At 38.6% G+C, this 22,203-nt stretch overlaps 1 protein-coding gene across 9 annotated transcripts in view; it reads right to left on the bottom strand.

The window, feature by feature from the left end:
* EXD3 (exonuclease 3'-5' domain containing 3) overlaps window positions 1-22,203 on the bottom strand; it is a 335,146-nt gene that overhangs the window by 309,333 nt on the left and 3,610 nt on the right. For 7 of the 9 annotated variants that reach the window (XM_067309038.1, XM_067309037.1, XM_067309036.1 and 4 more), the window contains exon 2: window positions 17,379-17,446. The exons of the other annotated variants lie outside the window; for them this stretch is intronic. The gene's annotated coding sequence lies outside the window, so the exon portion shown is untranslated. The remainder of the gene's footprint in view (window positions 1-17,378; window positions 17,447-22,203) is intronic. 9 annotated transcript variants of the gene reach the window in all.

Genomic DNA, 22,203 nt, shown 5'->3' with positions numbered 1-22,203 from the left:
AAAACATTGGTTAAAAGATAATATATGCTTAGTCAGCTGAAACAAATCCTAATCACCACAGTTTCAGCCTCCTGTTGTACTCCATAATCTTCCAATCACACACACCCCGTCAAAGTCACCAAGGATCCTCTCTACCTCCTGCTGTACAGAACCGTACAACTGTATCCCTATGGGTTTGGGAGTGAACACAGATGGGAAAGGGCAGAAGAAAAATGAGCATATTTTGCTTTGCACACCATTCTGCTTAGGGGTTTTCTGGCAAGTATCTTTATACATATGGCAGGCTGTTTAGCTTGTCTACAGTTAAGCCTCAACAGCTCATTGAAAAATACTGTAATAACTATATAGGAAATGGAAATCAAGACAAAAAACAAACAAGCAAGTGTAAAGCAGTCTCAAGAATTTTGCTCCTGAAAATGGCTTTACAGTGATTACTCAATAGCAACATCTGAACATCTCCATCCTGCTATTTGGGTTGAGTCAGACTCCTATTTTGCCTGGGTATGTTACCTTGTTTTCTCCTTTTGTTCTCCAGTATTTCTATGAAATTCTGGCTGCAGGTTCTGTCTGGCCAACTACCCTTATAGTCAAAAGAAAAAGGTACTTTTACAGAGTCATTCAGCTAATGTGTTTTAGGATAATCTGAATCATACCTTAGAAACATCTCTCCACTGACTATATAGCTCCCCAGGTTACTAGCTCTGCAGTGTACAGAGCCACAGTAGATGTCTACATTCAGTTCCATCCAGAGACACAAAGGTGGGATTCTTCTAACCTCACTTCAGCCAAAAATTAATCTCAACTCATCACTGGTCTCACCCTACCTATATAATGAAAAAGAAATAGGCATTCCTTCCATTATGAGTTGAGTAGGATGAACTACCATCTGGATGTGTCCACCTCTCTCCACTAAACATTTAACTAGACTAGGCATCTAGCTTACAGGCTGCTGAAGGTCAGAGAGGGGAATACAACAGCTAAAACCTTGCTGTTACCTACAAAATTTAAGGCCAGTGCTCTAAGCTTCCAATGAACTCCACACAAACAAATCCTTCACACTTTCAGAGCTCTAGTGAACTCACTAGAGCAAACCCTAAGCACTGCATTTCTTCTAGACTGGAACACCCAACAGGATGACGGTATCATTTAAAAAAGCACCCAGAAAGAGACTTACCGAAGGAAAAAAAAAAAGGAAAAAAACAGCAGAATGCTAATAATGAAAAATGTGTATAGAGTCTAGCGAGGTGCCCAACTAGCTGTTTCATTCTAAAAAAAATATGGAATTATAAACAGGGCTTACAGAACCCCAACAATAGGACTGTAAGATATTTCTCATTTGTAACTGCTTGTAGTTTTACAAACTTTATCCAGGAGGATATTTCCTTGATGGAAATTCCAGATTGAACTGTTTTAGCAAAACTCATTCACAAGCATTTCCTCCATTTCTGAAATATGTTTTCCACACCAGGAAGTACTTTTTGCCATTCTCATTAATGTCTTCCTAAATTACATTAAGTTGAGACCCATAGAAAAACTGTCATTTGCAAATGTTCAGTAAAGAATGGCTAGAAGGTCAAACTTGCATTTCTTAAAGATTCTTTCTAAACATAGCCCACTCCAGCCCAGGGCTATGAACAAATTCTCTTCCAGTTACAATTCTGGGAACTTGCAAACCAGGCTATGACCAAGCACTGGAACAGAGAAGAAAAAGATCAACTGGAGGCAGGAGGCAACAACGCAACAAGCTGGCAAGGAAACTCAGTCAGTGGGGACTGCTGAAATTGCTTATTGCTCAAAGCTACAATTTGAGTAAAAAAAAAGTCTTGAAACCAAGGTACGATTAAGTCTGCAAAAGACACCAAACTAGGCATGACTGCCAGCACACTGAAAGATGGGAATAAAACCACAAACTGATCTTGACAAATTGGAGAAGTTGGGGGCTGGGGGTATAATTCAATAAGGACTTTCACTTAGCATCAAAATTCCCCATTAGATACACCAATAGACAAAAAGCTAATGGGGGGGTCACTTTCAGAGGGATACTGTGTTTCTGCAAGAATTATGTCTTTTTTTTAAATGATTATAAGATAGTAAAGAAAGTCTGTATACAAAGACTAAATACCAACAGAAGTGGATCTTGTTATGCAAGAGAGGAAACTGTATTGTTCTAATAATCATTTCCAGTCTTAAAACTACTACATCTATTAAAAGTCAATATTTTTCAAGCTCAGAAGCAATACCTTCTTCCAAGGTGCTTTCCAAGACAAGTTTTCAATTTCTGCTGTTTTCCTGGAGGCATATCAGAGAGAGACATGGGTAAGTATTAATATGTTAAACACTGTGGACAAAACAATTTCTGTCATGGTTTTTCTACAGAAAGATTGGCACTGTTGAGCAAAGAAATTACAGCAAAAAACATATCCAATTGATAAACACAAGAAAAAAGTTGGAATCTCTTTTGCAACCTCAGCTATTGCCGTCGCAAGAGAGTAGCTACTGCAAAGGAGATTTCCTCCATCCAAGTTCCACAGCATATACCAAAATGCCTAAATTCATGATTAGATACTGAGTATGGAATGATGGTTGGAAGGAAATGCAGCAGCTATCACTAAGTATAGCTGTACTCTTATAAAGATTCAATGTAGACCAGGGCAGTGAACCTAAATCCTTGTTCCTTCTGCCACCCTACTCTGGTTATTGAGTAACAGGAGTTCAGTTTCCAGCTGTAAGACAATGTCAGTCAAGGGATGGCAAGTCACACTTCATCCAACTTTCTTCCCCTTTCTCATGGAGCACCTGTACCAGAAACTCTTCTGCAGAACCTGAGCTTACTTCCTGCAGCCCTGGCACAAAAGCATTGTCATTTCAGCCACTGTTCTCATTCTGTTACTAATGAACTGTGTTTTAAGTATTTCCTTTGTGGAAACTCTTCCAAGCCACCCAGATTCCCTTCCTTCTAAGCATATCTAAATATATCAAGTATTCTGCGCAGCTAGCTCCCCTCAAATGGAATTGCAAAGATAATATGCTCCAAAACTAACTTGAACTTTCATCTAAATTCTCATTTTGAGGATTATATTTATGGATTCACCTCTTTGAAACCAACCTAGACAAAGTCGCACATGATCTTGAAATACTATCATGGGGTGACCAGACATCACCAAAAAGCATGACCAACTTTTAGAGCATCCCCTGTGCCTCAATACTATGAAGCCTTGCCTCCATTCTGGCATTCTGCAAGCATACTTCTCACAGCCACACGAAGAAGACATTGGCCAAATTTAGCCAGGAAAAGCCAACAGGCTCCTAAAGCAGCACCAGTTTCACCCCACACCCTCCAGGAGTCTAGGACTGATTTTCTTCTGGTCATAAAAGCTACAGTCTTTGCCCTGATATTGGGCTCCTCAAACCTCACCCCGCTATTCCTATTCTATTCACTTCCAGTGATGACAGAAAAGCTGGAAATTAGAAAGCAGACAAAGTTAAAGCAACCACCACAGTTAACTTTTGTAAACATCTGTTTTCAAGCAGAATGCAAAGCGATAACATTCTCCACGTCAGGACTCCCTTTAACTCTTGTCTGCAGTGATAAATGGTTCAGCTCCACAGACAGAACTAAAAGTGGAGATAGAGTTACATCTGCTGAACAGGAGAAGCTGGGGAGACATGGGTTAATTCAGGAGAAGACAGAGGTGACCACTCTTTCCTGCTTCCTAGCCCTTTGTCAACAAAACTACCTCCTTTATGTTCTTCCTAACCGTGAAAGGCTACATTATTAGAAAAGTCTGGTCAGGCTGTCAGAACTTAAACCAAATCTCAAGATATGTTCAGCCATAATTTTGAAGGTTCTGCAAAACACATTCCCACTGTCTACAGATCAACCTAACTTATTTTCAAACACAAGGGAGTGCAATTACCCCTTGTTTCCTATCTTCCCTGCATCTTGAAGACTGCAAATGCACTTCAAGTATTTGACTTACACAGTTAACTAAATTAATACAGCACATCTCAAACCTGGCCTCTCCAGCTTAAAGTGTGAAATAAAAAACCCTGCAAAAGCATACCATCTGTGCAAGACAGTAGAGGCAACTGAGTTTACACAGATGGGACATAACACACACTCCGTTATGTCTCTATCAACACACCAACTTTGCAAATCTGCCCTAAATAAAAACAAAATTGACAACATATTATGTTTGAGGCCAGCAGGGCTGCATACGCCTATCATGTCCTTGGCAGAGCTTGGATTGTTCTCTGCACTTTTAACAAAATGCTCACTTATAAATGGAAAACTTGCTAATGTTCAACTATTCTGCTGTGTTCAAATGTCAGGAGGATTGTATTCAACTAAGTCTCCTGCAGGGATCAACTAATTGGCCATCAAATTAACAGAGATGAAGCCATAGGTTGCTTAAAACCTAGCAAGACACGACAGTCTTCTTATGAGCCACAGTAGGGACAAACACAAATCTGGTATATTTTACAGTTACATTAACTCTTTAATGACACATAAAAATAAGATTTTAAAGATGTTAATTTTTACATTAGGTGAACAACAGAGCTGAGCACATATGGAAATGCTTACCAAGCAGTTCCATTTTCTGTCCAAGCAGTCTGTAGACAAATACAATAAACAAATACAGTAAGTTATGTACACTGCAACTCAACCTACTACACAAGAACCAAAGTAGTCCCATATTTTCCTTAAAAAACAAGCTTCGTTTATTTTGTAGAAGGAGCATCTGAAAAAAGGAGGGATTAGGCAGAATAGACAAATCAGAAATAACTGTATCATAACAAGTATAGACATTGCAAAATACAATTAAAGAAGAAAGCAAGGCACCAAAGAGGAGCTGTAAGGTAAGATCATGTGTCCACCTAGCCAGGATCCTGTCTTGGCTAGTGGTCAGTAGCCAATGCCTAAGAAGAGAACTGGGCAACCATATTCCTCAACATACTTCCCCAGCCTGCAACAACTTGTACCTTAAAAATTCCATGTGCTGTCTCTTCTGTCTTAGCATTTAATAGACTTCATAGATTTTTCTTCCAAGAACGTGTCCAACTGCTTTCATGTAAACTTAGTACGAGAGTCCTGTTTCAAATACTTTCACATTCTATACATCATGAAAAGAAGCATCTCCTCCTGTTTCCTTTGAACTTTCTAGTTCCATCTGATGTACCTACTTTTTGATATGGGATTGAAGAGAAACAGGGAAAGATTGCTCATCTTTTCTTTTGTTCAACTCATTAACTACATTTACTGACACTTAGTTTTTACCTGCTTTTTTATTTTCCAATCATACGGTACCACAAGGTACTTCTACTACTTTAGATTCAACTGTCCCAAATTACTGAGATAATGCTTTGTTATTTCTCTATCCATCTCATTCCTCAAATCATCTGTGAAAGTGTTAAACAGCACAGGTCTCAAAACTCCTGTGTGACTCTAATGGTAACCTCTCTGTTATGATAATGACTATACCTATAGTTTTTCATCTTTTAAACAGTCAATAGTTTAGTAAAGAACACTCTCTTATCCCAAGAAATCTTGGTTGCCCCTTAGGAGTCTGTGGCAAAGGACCCTGTCAGAAGCTTTTTGAAAATCTGAGGGTAGTATCGCATTGTATCTGTATAGTATCTATATAGTATAGTGTATATATAGTCCATATAGTACACTGCAGGATCCCAATTCAGATGTTCAGTGAGCCTTTCAAGTCCTTGTAGATTTGTCAAGTGTAACTTCCCTTCACAAAAGACATGTTGACTCTTCTGTATTCATATAAAATTTATCCATGTCTGTTAATTCTAATCTATACTACTCTTTCAACTACATTGCACGGTACAAATACAGATTTCTTACTCTGCAGTTCCCCCAGTTCCCTCGGAACTCTCTCTCTAGTTGGCATCATACTCGCCCAACCCATTCTCTAACACTGAGGTCTTCCATAAGAGGTTGCACACAGGTGTTAATTCAATAATTTCTCCATTGGACCTCTCCATAATTCCTGGGCTCTAAATATCATCTGGTCCTTGCAGTCAGTTATAGCTCACTGTGTTCTAGAAATTTTTATTAATAGCTCAGTATAAGACCAGATCTGCTGCAGAGACCACGATGAACACAGATGCCATAAAACTCATCTGTTTCTTTCTGCTCCATCTTCCTTGAGCAATTCTTTCACACCTTAAGTCTTCAAGGGTTTTTACAAGCTTCTGGAAAAGTTTCTCATTTCCAACAGAGCTGAAAAAAGTGTTACTATTTATACTCTCTGAAAACTGTTCCTCCAAGTTTCTTGGCCAGCCTTACTGTGTGCTTTACATTTCACCTGCAAAGTGTTAGTTCTTTTCCATCTTCCTCACTTGGTCATGACTTCAGCTTTTGGAATAATGCCTTTTTAACTTTAAAAGCCTTTCTTCCCTGCTGCTTCATGGAATAGCTTGTCTCTCTCACTGTCTGTCTCTCCCTCCCTCACCTCCCCATCTCTGTCCATCTCTCTCACTATCGTTCTTGCTCCTTGCTTTTAATAGGGTGGGGAATTTGCTCTGCAATATGGTGTGGCTTATAGTCTTGTTTGCTCTTTTTACCCTTCTTCCTGCTCCTTTCATTTTCTTTTTAACAAGCTTCCCGATTCTGACGTAGTTTACCCTTTTGGAATCACTTCAGTGAAGTTTTTGGCTTCGATTACTTCTGCAAGAATGTTTAAGCACACTAGTGTTCATTGCTACAGAAGGGCCCACTGCTAGTAAAATTTTGCACTAAGTTCTGCACGATTCTCAGCGGGTGTCAAAAGTATCTTCCTTTCTTCGGATTCCTTGACCAGATGTTTTCTGAAACAGTCATTTATGATGCCTAAGGGGATTTGGGGCATTGGGGTGCCAGTTTTTTCCCCACTGTGTCTCCTACTCTAATGCTATAGGTTTCCTATCCACAAGTTTCTAAAATTTATCTTAAGGATTCTGTTCTCAATACAGTTAGGTTCCCAATTCAACTTTTAGCTTTAAGCCACTGCATTATTCCCCCACTGGTGTGAACCACTCTGCCTTTTCTATGTAGCCTATACACTGGTTTTAGGGTTCTCCAACAGATGTTTTCCTTCCATCAACTTTCTTATAGCCCTATTTAACAATCTCAAAAAAACAACATCCTAGTCTATCCACCTTATTTTTATGATTTTAGAGTCTGTGTGGACATATATACACATTTTGCCCAATTTTCTATTACTTCTCATGTCATGTCCATGATGCTCGAAGTGGCAAAAATCTGTCCAACATATGAAAATTTTCAGTGATAGTTTGCACAAAGTAAACATTCTGGCTCTAAGTTTTAGTGATAAAACAAAACAGTAGCTATATTTAAAAACAGCTGGGAGGTGTTGCTTGAATAACTATCTAATAAACTCTTGCATCAAGTGTTCTAGTGTCTTCTGTTCTGAAATTTTTCTGCCATCATTTAGACAGCCAAAGGGCTGCAGACTTGTATGACAGAAAAAAAAAACAACAAAAAAAAAACAGCAAGCGTATTTTCTACAAGGCACTACAGACAAGAGACAGGCTCTATACTGATTATATCAGCAACCAAAGGGGAAAAAGATCTTCTGGTATTTTCTTTTTTTGGTTTAACTTGCATATATTTCTGAAACACTTATAAGAATGTGACAATGTACTTAGAAATTTTTCAATAATTATTACAATTTCAATGTATCCTTGAACTTATATGCTAAAAATACACATGAGAAATGATCTGATCACAACAGTGCTTCCTAAATTTCTTGAGAGACAACACAAGAATAGTAATTTGTCACACAGAACTACATTGAAATCTGTAGCAAAAGACAGCCAATGAAATCAGTGGAGAAAGGTTGCATCAACTGGACTGAATAAGTTATTTAGATATTGAAAAACAGAAAAGCAATTATAGTTATAAACTGCTGTTGGGTTTTGTTTCCCAGCACCCAGAAACTGACCCTTGATAACTTGCCATTCTTGAAAACTGGTAGTTCAACTTTCAGGGTTTTTTTTGTTTTTTTGGGGTTTTTTTTTGTTTTTTTTTAAATCAAGCTGAGTTCACTCAATTATCACTATTCATTCTACAGAAAGTGTGAAAGCTGTTAATTACTCAAGAAAGGTAGTCAGTGTTTAGCAATTATTCATCATCTAAGTACAGAAGAACTGTTCTCATTCCTTCTTGCTAGATCTTCCTTAATGAACACGTAAGTATCAAGAAAATTAATCCACAAGAAAGAAAAAGTTCTGCTCATCTCAAGATATTTTAAAATTTTGTTTTCTTTGGAACTCCTAGACCAAATGCATCACTGAGTAAAATATTCACTTTAGAACCTGGAAGGAAAGGAATAGATATAACCTTGCAAGTGATTTGCTTTCAGTACTCACTGCAAAATAACTGTGCCAGTTATTTAACCCTCACCCAAATCTTCTTCTGTTGGTCTTCATCATGATACTGATCATGTTTGACACCCCAAAGTAGCAATGGCCTTTACTATAGTATAAAATGAGCAACTCAGAGAAATTGCTGAAAACTGGGTGCTGGACATAATGTTACATACAAAATTCTTAGATCAAAGGCTAAATCCTTACAGAAGGAAAGATTACCAGAAAACCCTAAAAGCATCTTAATCGGAGCAATGCTTTTAGTACTTGCTTTGGTTGAACACACACTGGTTAAACATGACAGATGACCATACAGTAGGTTATATAATGGGATTTAGGCATCAATAAGTATTTACTTAGTGCTATTGTTTCTTCAGCTGACCGCTCCCTCTTATCCTACCTCTGTTCCTGAAGCTGCTAATATTATAGAGACAAAGACCTCCTTATCATACTTACCACTGCAAGAGCACAGAAAAAAGGAAAGTGATGAAATAGTTTTTCAATTATAACATATTTCAAACCTTCAAGAAATACTACGTATTGCTCTAGATCACACCAAAGAAGCTGCAGAATCTGTCAGTTATTCAGCATTGACTCACTACTGGGGGGAAAAAAAACAAAAAAACACTACAGACCTTGCAGTTACAGATGTTTTATAGGGTTTCAGAGTATAATATCCAGCAATGAGAACAAAAGGCAAACTCCCAGGCAAGCCAAACCACCACCTTCTGTGGCCTCTGTTATGAGGCACAACCTCAAAGTAGTAACAGCAGTCTCAAGATAGTCATTTTGTCAAGTCTGAGATGTAACTGCGTGTACAGGGTACAAGCCACCACAGAACCATACCACGTGCTCAGCACAGACTTCTCTTGTTAAAAATTTAAGCTTTGATGTTTAAAGCATTTACATTTTTATTTACCAAGTCTACCAATATAACAACAAATACTAAAGGAGGTAAATTAACATAAAAATAAGGTGAGGCACAAAGCACCCTGAGCACAGGTTTAGGAGGGAGGGAAAGTGTTTACATCATCTTCCAGAGTCAGTTGAAAGAATTTTCGATGTTAGGGACAATATGGCCCAAGGGAAATAGTAATGGGAGAGAAAAATTCTTTCACCTCTGGATTGAAATCCAAGTTAGGGTGGTAGCAGCCAAAAACCATTAGCTTAACATCTGCTAGCTGTTTGGTAACCCATGTGAAGTGAGTTATATTCCTTAGTGTCCACATCACAGTCACATTAATTGGCACCATGTTGGCAATCTAAACAGAGAGGTTAAAGTCTGAACATACAGCAAGCATGAACTACAGGATTAGCTGACTTCAGTTTTGAGTACATATGTGACAAATTATACATGTTTAGTATATGTAACTCCATCTAATTGCCCCATCATCCTGTTTTGCCCTCAAAAAAAAAATCATAAATCCAAGCAAACCAGCAAGCTGTCAGCATTCCCTTGTCAAGCATACAGTTTCTGAATTAGTAAGACACATGTTTAATTTCATTACTATTCAGAGTGCTTAAGCAATTGGTTAAGTTTTAAGCAAAATACTGTACCGTAAAGAGTATAAGCTAAAGTGTTTGAATAATAGGTGCCAACATCCACACAAAAAACACTTTAAATCTTGTTTAAAAAAAAAAATCTGAGGTTAGCTCAAAAAAGCAACAGTCTCACTTGGAATGCAGTAACAGTATAGTCTCACAAATCCTAAACAAGCCTCTTTTGGTCTTTCCTTCTGCAGTTTCCCAACAAAAAAAGTGCAAAGGAGCAAAGCTGACCTAAGAGCAAGACACATTAGCTTTTAGAAACTAATTTTTTTTTTCTCTTAACTAAGGCACAGGTATTTTTAAACTAAGGTGCAGCATAAAGCAATCATCTCACAATAAATAGCTGCAAAAGAAAATGGATTATTCATATCATCTGAATACAGCAACATAAAAAATAGCCTAAACTATGAAGGAGAGAAATTCATTTTACAGTTTAGAAACTTTTCCTGATGTTTACACATCACTTCAGTTTAAAGAACTGCTTATGATGGGAACATGATGAAAGCTGTTGAGCATGAAAGAAGATCTAAATGAAGCCAAAAGAAGCATCTTAGCCAGAACTCGATCAGAATACAGAGACAGATAAGTCAGTTTGGAAAGGACTTCTGGAGGTCTCCAGTCCAATGCCCTGTTCAAAGCAAGGCCAACTACAAAGTTGGATATGGTTGCCCAAGAATATGTTAGATAAAAGCACAACATAGTGCAATACTCTGCAAAAACCACAAATAAAGAAATTGTTCATACTAGTGGAATGCCCCTTTCATTTACTACTGCTCTGGGAAGATTCAAATTCTAAGATGTTTCGAAAAAAAGTAATTGCTGCTACAGCAGCCATTAAGAATAGCAGTCATCTGAAGAAAAAACAAATCTGATTTGAACATTCATCATTATGAAGGTTTGGAAAACTTAACCTGATAGAAAGGAGATTTAAGGACAGGACACAGTCAGAGAGCTTAAGAAGTATAATCCTCCCAAGTTCCATGTTTTATTTTATGTTGGAAAGGTATGCTCAGCCCTCCTAAGAAAGAAACGCAGGCAGCGACAAAAGGCCAGGCTGCAGGAAAACAAACAAAATCCCCAGTACGTCTGCATTCCACAGCCATGTTCAAAGGGTTGGGTTTTTTCTTTTTACGCAAGAAAAATTTGCAGAGTTAACACGCAGAGGTTCTGATAGTATCTAACTTGCCTTAGAGATGAACAGTCTGCTTCTTTTAGCACAGGCTCTAACCATCCTCTGGCTTAATCGTCCTGACAATCTCTGACCAGTTTTTCTGCTGAAGGATGCCTGCCAGTTCATAAAGTCTGCACACACACTGCTATAGATTTTGTGTTCTTTCAAGAGCTTTCCACCAAGGGACCTGTCTGATATAGCAAGACCATTCCTTCCACTGCCAGGCCTGCTATCTGGTTCAGGCAGCAAGGAAAAAACTTACTTTTCCTATCACTGACTGCCAAGCTTCTAAGGTAGATCTTTTCTTTGCTCTATTCCATAGCCTTTATATGTAGGATAGAATCATGCCACCTTTTTTAAAATGCTAGACAAATTTCTTCTGGCTGAAAACACAGTATTTTCTTCTTTTCACATCACTGTAAATAATTATATTGACACTTGAGGTGAGATCTGCTGTGCTGACATCAGAAGGAGAATTAAGGGAGACTGTGATAGCTGCCAGCAGTTCAATACAAACTGAAACTAGCACCAAAGAGACAGATATTATAAGTGTTCTGCCTTTGACAGCATGCAGCCCACCAGGCTGCCAGTTTAGGATGGACAGAAGTACGCCTTCAGAACCAATTCATGATGCTACAGGAATTAGCTGGGTAAAAAGAGCCAGGTAAAGGTTATAATCAAATGATTTAAGTGAACTGCTTTATTGAACAGCTCTAACATTCAGTTATGAACCCTCATATAGATATCAAGTGAGCCTTGCTACTCAAATAAATGTTTTCATACAAAACAAGTATAGAAATAATGCCAAATTCAGTTTAATGAGAATAATTCTCCTCCATTTGGAAAACAGGAGAGGTCCAAGAAAGAACTCCTTCTCTGCAGGGGAGGGTGGCAGGCAGGCAGGCAATGTGAATTACATACACCTCTGGAAAAGGCCTCCTTTAAAAAAAGGAAGGAAATTAGCGTTAAGTAAAAAGAGTACATTTAGCATCACTGCACAAGCTGGGAAGAAAACCTTGGAAACCCTAGCTAAAGATAATGCTGCCTCCTCCTGTCACTGTTGGGCTTTCCAGTCATTAGGAAGGGGAGAGGCGAAAGGGCCATTTTTCACTCTTTCATTTACAGCACCACTTTGAAGTTACCTGCACAGAGTCACTGTTTGATGGCCACCTCTCTGTATGTCATTCTATGCTCTTCTGTAATAGGGTTATTAAAAAAAACATGTGTTTTTGCTTTTTTGCTTTTTTTTTTTTTTAAGGATAACTCATAACTGAGCAAAGACAAAGGCTCTGTTGATACAACATGTGGATTAAATCTAAAAGGAGAAAGAAAGCTGTTCTATTAAACTGACAGTTCTGCACAGAGGGCTTATATCTAAACTAGTATAATATATCAATAGGAAAGATTTCTGTTTGGCTGAACCAACCATTATTTAGGCACAGAATAAGAGCACTTTAAAATTACTCTGGACACTGTACATAAAAGGATCTCTTCGGTTTTGTTCTGTTTTCTTTTGTTTTAAGTATATCCCCAAAGTTTTGCATTTGCTTAAAAACACTTACTTTTTGGCACTTAGATCTACTCCAAGTCAGCCAGCCAGAACCACTGGGCTCTTAGCTAAGCTGCTCCTACTGAAAAGAGTTGCTTACTCCATTTGCATTATTGCATTAGGCAGAGGACTGGTCTAAACTTATGCTTTCCCCTATTAAATTCCTCGCCTGTGTTTTTACAAGTGCATGTTCTACTCCTTTCCCTAACTTCTACTAGTAGAGTCTTTTTCACACTTATTTAAGCAGAAAGTACTCTTCAGTCGTTGCTACCCACCAGACAGCAACTTGGCCTGCAATGTCTGAAACCAACGGAAAAGCCTGTCATATCAGAATCTCAATCCTGAGGCAGGCTAACAACAGAGGTGCTCAAGAAACTACAACCACAACTCCAGCCCCCAAAATACTGCCAAAAATTATGCATTTGTTCTCCAGATCCCAAAAGGACAGGCCGTTGCTGATACACATTGAAAAACAAGGACTTGGCAGAACATTTGAAGCACAACGCTGATAATAACTGCAAGACCGAGAACTGCAGCAGTCTTTTTTAATAAAAATCAGATGGTACCTGGAACTGATTACAGAGCTAAAGCAAGGATGAGACTAGCATCCATTAATGACATTTAATACATCATGCCATGAAGATGGCATTGGCTAACCAATGGGAACACATCACCACACAACTCCAAATAGTCTTCAAAGAATGATGAAAACCAAAATGTAAATTGTCAAAAAAATAAACTTTCAGTTCCATATAAATGTTCTGTGCGAAAATATTTGTAGGAGATGCTACTCAGCACTGGAAAAAAGTATTGCATAAAAGCATAATGGAGCTCCTTATCAGCACTTTCTGTAGATGTCACTTGCTGCAAGATTATTATTTTTTTTAGAACACCCAAACATTCCGCGTGGTAAAGCACATGACAGGGCATCAACATATGAGCTGAGTATAACACTGAGGGGGTGAAGATTTTAGCTGAACCTTCTGTCATTAAAAATGTCACTCCTAATATCACTTACAGAAATCACAAGGGATGAGCTCTTCAAAACCCTTAAAAATATAATCTCTAGCCCCACAGATGAAAATGCTTTAGGCATGCTGGGTTTTTTTTCTACCATTTCTACCTTAAATTCCATTTGCCAGTAAGGAAAATAAAACTTTCCTCAGAAACAAGAGCTGATGTAACTATACCGACACCATCCCTGACCAACCTGCCTTGCATTCTGCCATAGCTTAAGCTCACTGAAACAATCCAGGAGGGCCACACAACAGCTCATGGATCTGGTCTAGTCTGCTGACTTCGCCCCAGAGAAGCTGTTGTTGCCACCCACACAAGGTGGTATGAGATTGAAAGCGTACAGACTATGGTGCCTGCATTTAGCCCAGTTCTTATAGACTTGAGCTCTTGTGTTGATGTATGGTGTAAAGATAGCACCGGAAGCATGCCTCTTAAGTTGCCTGTGACTGACCACACACTAGGTACATCAGTCACATTTCCTTGCCAGCATACATGGAGGCCAAGCCCCAAACTTAAAGGGCAGTTCTCACCTCTAAAAAGGTAGGATTCACCACTTCAATATACATTTAACATTTTGTCCTCCACAGAAGGCGGCTACCACTAGACCAAAGCTCAGTAAGTGCAGAAGATCAGATCTTTAAAGCAACTTGGGATTTACAAGCTTCTTAAACCCTGTCCCAAAGAGGGGAAAAGACAAAACAAACAAAAAATTATTTTGCAAAGATACCTAGCCAAGACCTTACTGAAAGGGAAAGCATGCTTCTGCTGCTCACCTCATGCCAATTGACTGCCTTATAGTCTGCTGGAGGCACTCCAGAGTGCTTCTCCCCACAGCTCAGCAGCTATCCACATGGTATCATGTCTCAGCTGAGCTCCTGCTACCTACCTCCTCATGTACCCTCTTACTGGGATGGACACAGAAGGACTCCAGGGCAGGAACATCTCAGTCTTCCTTCCTTCCTTACCCAAGGAACCACCCTTTGCTGACAAGGCTGACAAGCTCTGCTAGTAGAAGAGAAAGGGAAGATGCAAAAGGAGACACAAGCTAGGAGAAGAAAAAGATGGCATAAGCACCGCATTTTTCTTATTCTGTTTTAATTTTGGTCCCTTGTGGCCATTACGAGTTCATAGAAGCACTACATAGTTCTTTAAGATACCAAGCAAAAAAATGAAATTCTGGCTATAGCACAGAATCTGGTTTGATAAACTCTGTTTGTCAGTGTCACCATCCATAAGCCACAGATGATAAAGCTGTCACCTCTCAGAGATACGAAGCTAAACTTTGCTAGAAACGACTGCCAGTCTCAGCTGGATGGAATATTTTCCAGGAAGGAGAACATGGTCAGGCAACCAGAGAACTGGTTTCTGTTCATAGATCTGTTACTGCCTGATTCTGTGACCTTAAGCAAGCCATATCCCTACTTAATACCTCTTTTCTCATCTTTGAAAAGCACATGACCACCACTGACAAGTGGCTACACAGAATTCAGCTACTAGTAGAAATGCTAAAACAGAAATGGAAATTTAAAGGCTAAGCAAAGCAAAATATTGAAACTGAGCTTTATGCTACATAGGCATAGTTCCAGTACAGGAAACATGCCCTTCAGTTTAGCCAAGCCTATCCAGCATGGGTATGATTCAGTGTCAATTGCTCAGAAAAATGTGTCAAGTTACACCAGTTTGGCATGCTTTTTTAAAGGCAAAACAAGGTATGTTTTAGAAAAAGTTAAAATTATGTTTACAGACAATCTGACTCCTGTATATAAAGAATGCTTCTCTAGACAAAAAAACAAACATCAAGAAAATTCAAAAATAATGCAAATGACCTGGCTCTATAATCTTGCCCAAATAAAAAAAGCACCAAAGAAGTTGAGCAATAATCATGGTTTTAAATCTGACTTCCCTGACTCCTGTTTTGTTCAATATATTAAATATATTTCACAAATTCTAACACACTTCAGATTTCAAAGCACACTTACATATATTGCTTAATTCTCCCAAGGTAAAAATCATTATGCTTTTTCACAAGGAAAGTGAAAGAACACACAATAAAGCAATTTGTCAAAGGCACAGAAGGAACTGATGTAAGGGCTGGAATTGAAATCCAAGAGTTTCTGAAGTCTTCTGAAGCAACTTATCGTTTCTGAAGGATTTTTAAGAATATGATGGTAGCCATACAAAAAAAAAACAGTTCCCAAACGAGCACACATCTAGAATCAAGGTGGTTGATGGGGTAAAGGCCATGAAAAGCAGGTTATTTAAACAAATTATTCCACAGTTGGAAAAGTATGGTGAATTATCTAATAGATTGCTGCTATCTTCCATATACAACACAAGCATTAGATCAGCCCACATTATAGTCAATCTTGTCTGCTGCTAGCATCCTAAAACAGATTACGCTATATACTTCACTGTCTCAGGCTTTAGACTTTCTACTCTGGAGCAGCAAATTAATAACTAGATTTCCATCAGTACTTTTTTTTTTCCCCTTTGAACAGGATGTGGTGAACACTGTCCAAAAGAGCAGTCTCACTACATGTTATTAAAGAGTGCCCTCTAACGAAGCCAGTTTCATTTCACAATGCGTACAAGAGAGACTAGAAGAAAATGAAATGAGACTTTCCAGACACTTCTCATTAAATGCCACACTTTGTTTGCATTTGAACAAATGGGGAAAACATATCATATAAACTAAATGGCAAATGTTCCTACACAGATGCTTTGGATTTGCTTATATTATGCAGACCCTCATTGGTACATATCTTGGTAGGCAGTGGTACTAAAGAGAAAGATGGGAGAAGACACAGTTCTCCTATGCTGAGAGAAGAAACAATAGTGAACCAGATGAGGAAAAAAATGGGTTAGAGAATCTGACATGCAAAACAAAGCTCAGGTCCCTAAGCCATTAACCCAGTGCTACTGTTCCAAGATAAACTGAGTTCTTTGCAATTTATCATATCTGTAGAAAACTGCAGGGTAACTTTTCCATGTGGGATGTAGTTAAATCAGCCTTTAAAAAACAAGTAAAAAACACAAATGAAGTTCACAAATCAAAGTGAAATCCTCATAAGTCTATTTGCTAATACATTGCTGTAGCATAAAAATAATGCTTTGATGGGATGCCTTCTTTTAAGAGTGGTCACACAAAGTACAATGATGAAACAGTATCTGCTACAAGTTTGTACAACCGGTACTTGCTCTATGGTCAAGTTCACTTTCACCTATCTACAAAAGCACAATACACTAATAAAATATCCTACAAACACAATACAGTTGTATCACTTTCAGAGAAAGTTCATATGGAAAAACTGATATTGTTTCTCAGAACAGAAACCAGTTTTAATGATCATGATGTCAAATTGTCAAAATAACACTGTTCCACTTATTGATCTACCTACAAATATCCACTGAGGCTAAAGCTTCTCAGTGTGGGGGTCTGAGAAGTGATGCCAGCCTAAGCAGTTGCTGCCCTCTCCCTCCCACCCGTTTTGCACCAAGGCACCCTGTTCAGTTGTCCCCCAAACACCCAGACTACAGGCATACGGTGAAAGAGATCAAACAAGTGACCAAAATTAAAAAAAAAAGTTTCTAAAAGCCCAGACAAGACAGAGACTATAGAAAGGGGCAGGAACTCCTTAAAAATGTACTGCCCCCCTATTGTCAAACTACACTTTTAAACAGACTCAGGTCCAGAGGCAGCAAACTTACCCCCAAAGGAGGATGTGAACGTATTATTTGCAGAATGATGTCTGGGCAATTCCCCTGTGATCACCGATCTGCAAGGAATCAAACAGGCCTGTTAACATCTACAGCTTTTTGTTCGCTTACCAACACAACACCTAAGTTCCACTGAAGCAATCTTAATTTAAGTAAGCACTTAAGCACCTATTTAAGTGTCATCTTGGAAAGACGTGGATTCAAGTAAACACTTAAATGTTTTCTTGAACTGAGACCTTACATACTTACCAACATTTTTACTTCTTGCTAAACATCTTTACTGTAAAGATCACATGACTAAGAGTCACAAAAGACTAACAAAAACAATACAAAGACATTATAAAACATTCTTAATAGAACCATTGTCCTATTCCACAGATTAGCCATTTTGACAAACAGAACATCAGGAAATCTCCACTCCCATTCATCTGAATAGACTATTAGCAACAATTGCTTACAAAACCAAAAAACAATGAAGTTTTCAACTACTTGCCTACTAAAAACCTGCTTTGAATTCTGGAACTGCAGCTATTTATCATTAAAAGCAAAATTGCACTCCCTATTTCAAAAAGCTAAACCAATTTCCCTTCTTTTGTAAGGGTATGAGATTTCAGTCCCCAAGGAATACTTTCCAAAAATGTACAGACAATTGTATAATCTAAGAAAACCCATGTGGATCAATTTTATACAGCAAATGTTTCCCAAGCAGTGCAAAGTTCTTCCTGTGCTTTCTCCCACATTTTCAAACATTCCTCCAAGTACTGTTATTTTCCAGCCAACTTTTTTTCCCTGACATAACAACTTATTCCTCGAGGAGGTTCAGGCAGAGTTTGACATTAAAAAGATCAGCAGTAGATAGACAGTGTCCTGGATGTTTTTAAAAAGGGATTTTTTTTGTGAACACATAACCTGAACAAGTCAATGAAACTGCATCAGATTCAAAAATAATAATCAAGTGCCTTCAGAACCATACAACAGAAAGTTTCAGTACAGAAAGAAGATTTTAGAAAAATGTAAGATCAAGTAAAAGCAAGAATTGAAAGTTAAAATATTTTGCAACCTAAGCTATAATGGCTGGTACCAGAAAAATCACATCCCTGTGATTTTTTTTTTTTTTTTAAGTATGATAATGAATACAGTTATTAACCGAGAAGAGGCAATTCACACATGACAAATGTTTAAAATAGTGAAGTCCAATGAAGGATACAGTGCATCCTAGTAACTAAATAGCACAGCTACACGCATAGCTATCAGGGTAACTCCTTGTACTGTAAAGTATTCTGCTTTTTGAAGGAAGCATCAGCAACAACCAAAAATAAATTGCATTGTAAGGGTATAGCGAATCCTGAAACAGAAAAAAATGAAGCATTATTTTAATCAGAAAAGAACCATCTAAAAATGACAGTAGCCACACACTTAGACTTAACTTGAAATCCGTATATACTCTTGGCGCAACTGGAGAAGCAACAAAAAGGGAAGGAACATATTTAAACACCAGCCTCTTCTCGCTCCACCTTGGGAGCATACAACAAGAATCATCATAATGTTAAGCTTAGCAACATGCACTTAGTAAAATAAACAGGAGACAGATCTCACCTATACTGATAGAAGTCTGCAGATATGTTTTGTCAGTAGACTCAACAATGGTTTAAGACTGAAGTAACAAGTAGAAAACCTGGCTTCTGTACCACTACATAAAAATAAGGAGTTGACACTCCTTTTTCTTTGAAAGCTACCATCACTAGCAGTGGCATATAAGACCTCTAGGACTAGCGATTCCTAGCTCTATATCAAGACACCAATGTTACCCTTGCTTTATACATCCATTTCAGAACGTGTTCCAGCACCATTGCTGTTTAAATGTTTATACAACATGAATTAGAACTTCTTTCCTTTCCTTATTTCTTCCATTATTTATGTTTACATTTTCTTTATTAGCAACTCCCTTCTCCTTCCAAATGCCCATTATTACAACTTTAAGTAGGGCTAATGCACAACTTAGTGCCAGTGTGATATATTACTCAGAGAGTGAATGGACTGTTATGTTTTATAGGTGATGGGACAGAAGAGGCGTTTTAGCTTTTTCTGGTATGACCAGATTCTGAAATGCTTCATCTTTTATTAGCTTCATTGGTCTACCTATGAAACAAACTCAGAGATGGTTGAGTTTTCTCTGTAGGAATAATTAATAACACAGGATTTTTTCCAACCTTATATAGAAGTTTATTTGAAAATAGCAATTACGTCCACCCTCAAACCAGCCTAATTCTACTTACAGCCAACACCAAGGACTATGCTCAAAGTGTTATCCCAAGTGAGTGGCAAAGTTGAGACAAAAGTTATTAATTATATGGCTTGAGTTTTCTTGCTTGATTTTTATCTGCAGATCATAAAGCACTACTTGCCCAAAATCATCCAACAGGGAATTAGCAGAGCTGGGAAAGAATACACTACTTGATCTCAAACAGTTGGACAACACACTCACCTTCCAGGCCCCAGTTATGCCATTTGGTCATGTTGCAACATCAAAACCACATGTGGGATCGCAAAAGAAACAGACTTATTTTCTGGGAAAACAGCTTTCCAGCCTTCTCTCCTGATACAAATCTAACTGGAATTTCTCTTCAGCCCTCCCTGATCCAGTGCAGACTCTCTCTCCTCCATTTTCTACCTCAAGAATTTTTCAAGCTTTTCTCTCTCCCTCAAGAATTTTTCAAGCTTTTATCACTAACTTCTACCACAGCTCTTCCTACACTACATTAATTTACTAGACATTAGTTCAATTAAAAGATGAAAATGGGAAACATCAAGATGTTCAGTGCTCAGTGTATCTCGTTTCTGTCAATTCTACTCCTTTCACACACTTTGCCGGTTCTTTTTGTCATCCCTCCCTCCAGTGTGTGCAATTAGAACAGGCAGCTGCTTGAGCAGGCTATCATTATTTGGCTGTATAGTATCAAGCATACTCAGAGACTTGCAGAAGAATATGAATTATTTTAAAGCCATTGGCATAGAACACAAGCTCAGTAATTAGCTTTCGAATCAAATTATTGAAACTTGGTTCAAGAGAAGAGCACCTTTAGGAACTCCAGTAAATGTCAAACTGTTTCTCATATAGCTCAGAGGCGACCTGCGCTTCAGAGGCTCTGCTAGCGGGACATTGCTGCCGCGTACTCCCTACCCTTCATCCCCTCTCCTTCCAGAGGACATCACTTCACACATAGGCAAGTATTTAATGCAAGTTGGACTAATGTTACTTTATCACATGAGCAACTGTTTTGGTTCTCAGAGAGTACAAACTCATAGACCCTGCTCCTTTTACAGTTTTTACCAACTGTAAGCAGAGGTATCACAGAATCACAGGACGCTTGAGGTTGGAAGGGATCTCTGGAGATCATCTAGTCCAACACCCCCTGCTCTGGCATGGTCACCTACAGCAGGTTGACCAGGACCACATCTAGTCTGGTTCTGAATATCTCCAAGGATGGAGACTCCGCAACTTCTCCGGGCAACCTGCTCCAGAGCTCTATCACCCTCACATTAAAAAAAGATTTTCCTCATGTTCAGCTAGAACTTCCTGTGTTGCAGTTTGTGCCCATTGCCTCTCATCCTGTCACTGGGCACCACTGAGAAGTCTGGCCCCATCCCAACAACATCCTATGTCCCCATATCTGCAACCTCTGCATTAAGATCTGAGCTGTAACATAAAAGAGCTTCCTTGCATAGTCTAACAAAGAGAACTCACCACAGTGCTGAGAACAATCCCTCACTTCTCCCTTTCACTCCTCTCCAAGCTGACTTTGGAGCACAACAGAAATTACATGTTTCGCTTTGCAAATTCATATTTACCATGGCTCATACTAATGACCAATGCTACAAAATGTTCCTTTTCCTGGGACAAAAAGTAATGTTGTGTTTAGCCTCTCTGAACTGTGCGCTCTGCGCATCCCATGTTGGTCCAATGCAATTTCATATGATGAGCGTATCCAACTCCCACAATAAAGAGAGCCGAGTGTGCTGCAACTGCTAAACTGTAAGGGTCAACAAAATTTTGTGCAGGTGAATCTGTTATGATTACTTCTAATAGAATTACTGCCTCAAACGCTCCAAAAAGATTTTTGATAGATTGACTTGTATTCCAGAATATATTTTGCAGTTCTTCTCTACACACTAAAAATTCTGATTATCCCTGCTCTACTTGCTTGTGCATGAGCAAGTACAGGTGAGTGAGAAAAAAGTGGCACAACTCAAGGATTTCAGTGATTCTTGTGCCAAAAATATGACACGTGGCCTTGAGCAAGTCACTGTTAGTTACATTGTTCATGGAAACACAGGAGACTTTTTAACAGTCATAATTTCAGAGTTAGAGGCCAGGGTGAGTCAACAGATCCCCTAGTTGAGCCCATCATCCAATACCCTTTTACAAAACCTACCAACTGAAAGCACTATTATTCTGTCAAAACAGTAAATTGAGACAGAGATCCAAGATCCATGTATGAGAACCTGATGAGATGAAACAAGTGCCCAGAAAGCCCTAGCATGAAGATTACTCTTGCTGAAGATGAAAACCTTGTATAATGCCTTAACAATCCATCCTGGGTGAAAATCCCTTCCTGACCTCATATCTGGCTCCAGCTTCTAACATGAGGAAGATGTAGTAAACTGACAATGAGGAATGGGATTCTCTGAACTAGTACTACATGCTGTTTTGCCCAACTCAGCAGCTAAACTCTGATGTTTTAAAAAATAGTGAAGAAATGCCCTACCTTTGTCTAATTCTCCTCTAAAGAATAATAAAAAAAATCCTTCCTAAGCC

This window comes from Apteryx mantelli, chromosome 21 (assembly GCF_036417845.1).
Source record: "Apteryx mantelli isolate bAptMan1 chromosome 21, bAptMan1.hap1, whole genome shotgun sequence".
NCBI lineage: Eukaryota > Metazoa > Chordata > Aves > Apterygiformes > Apterygidae > Apteryx > Apteryx mantelli.
This window is presented reverse-complemented; position numbering and strand designations above follow the sequence as displayed.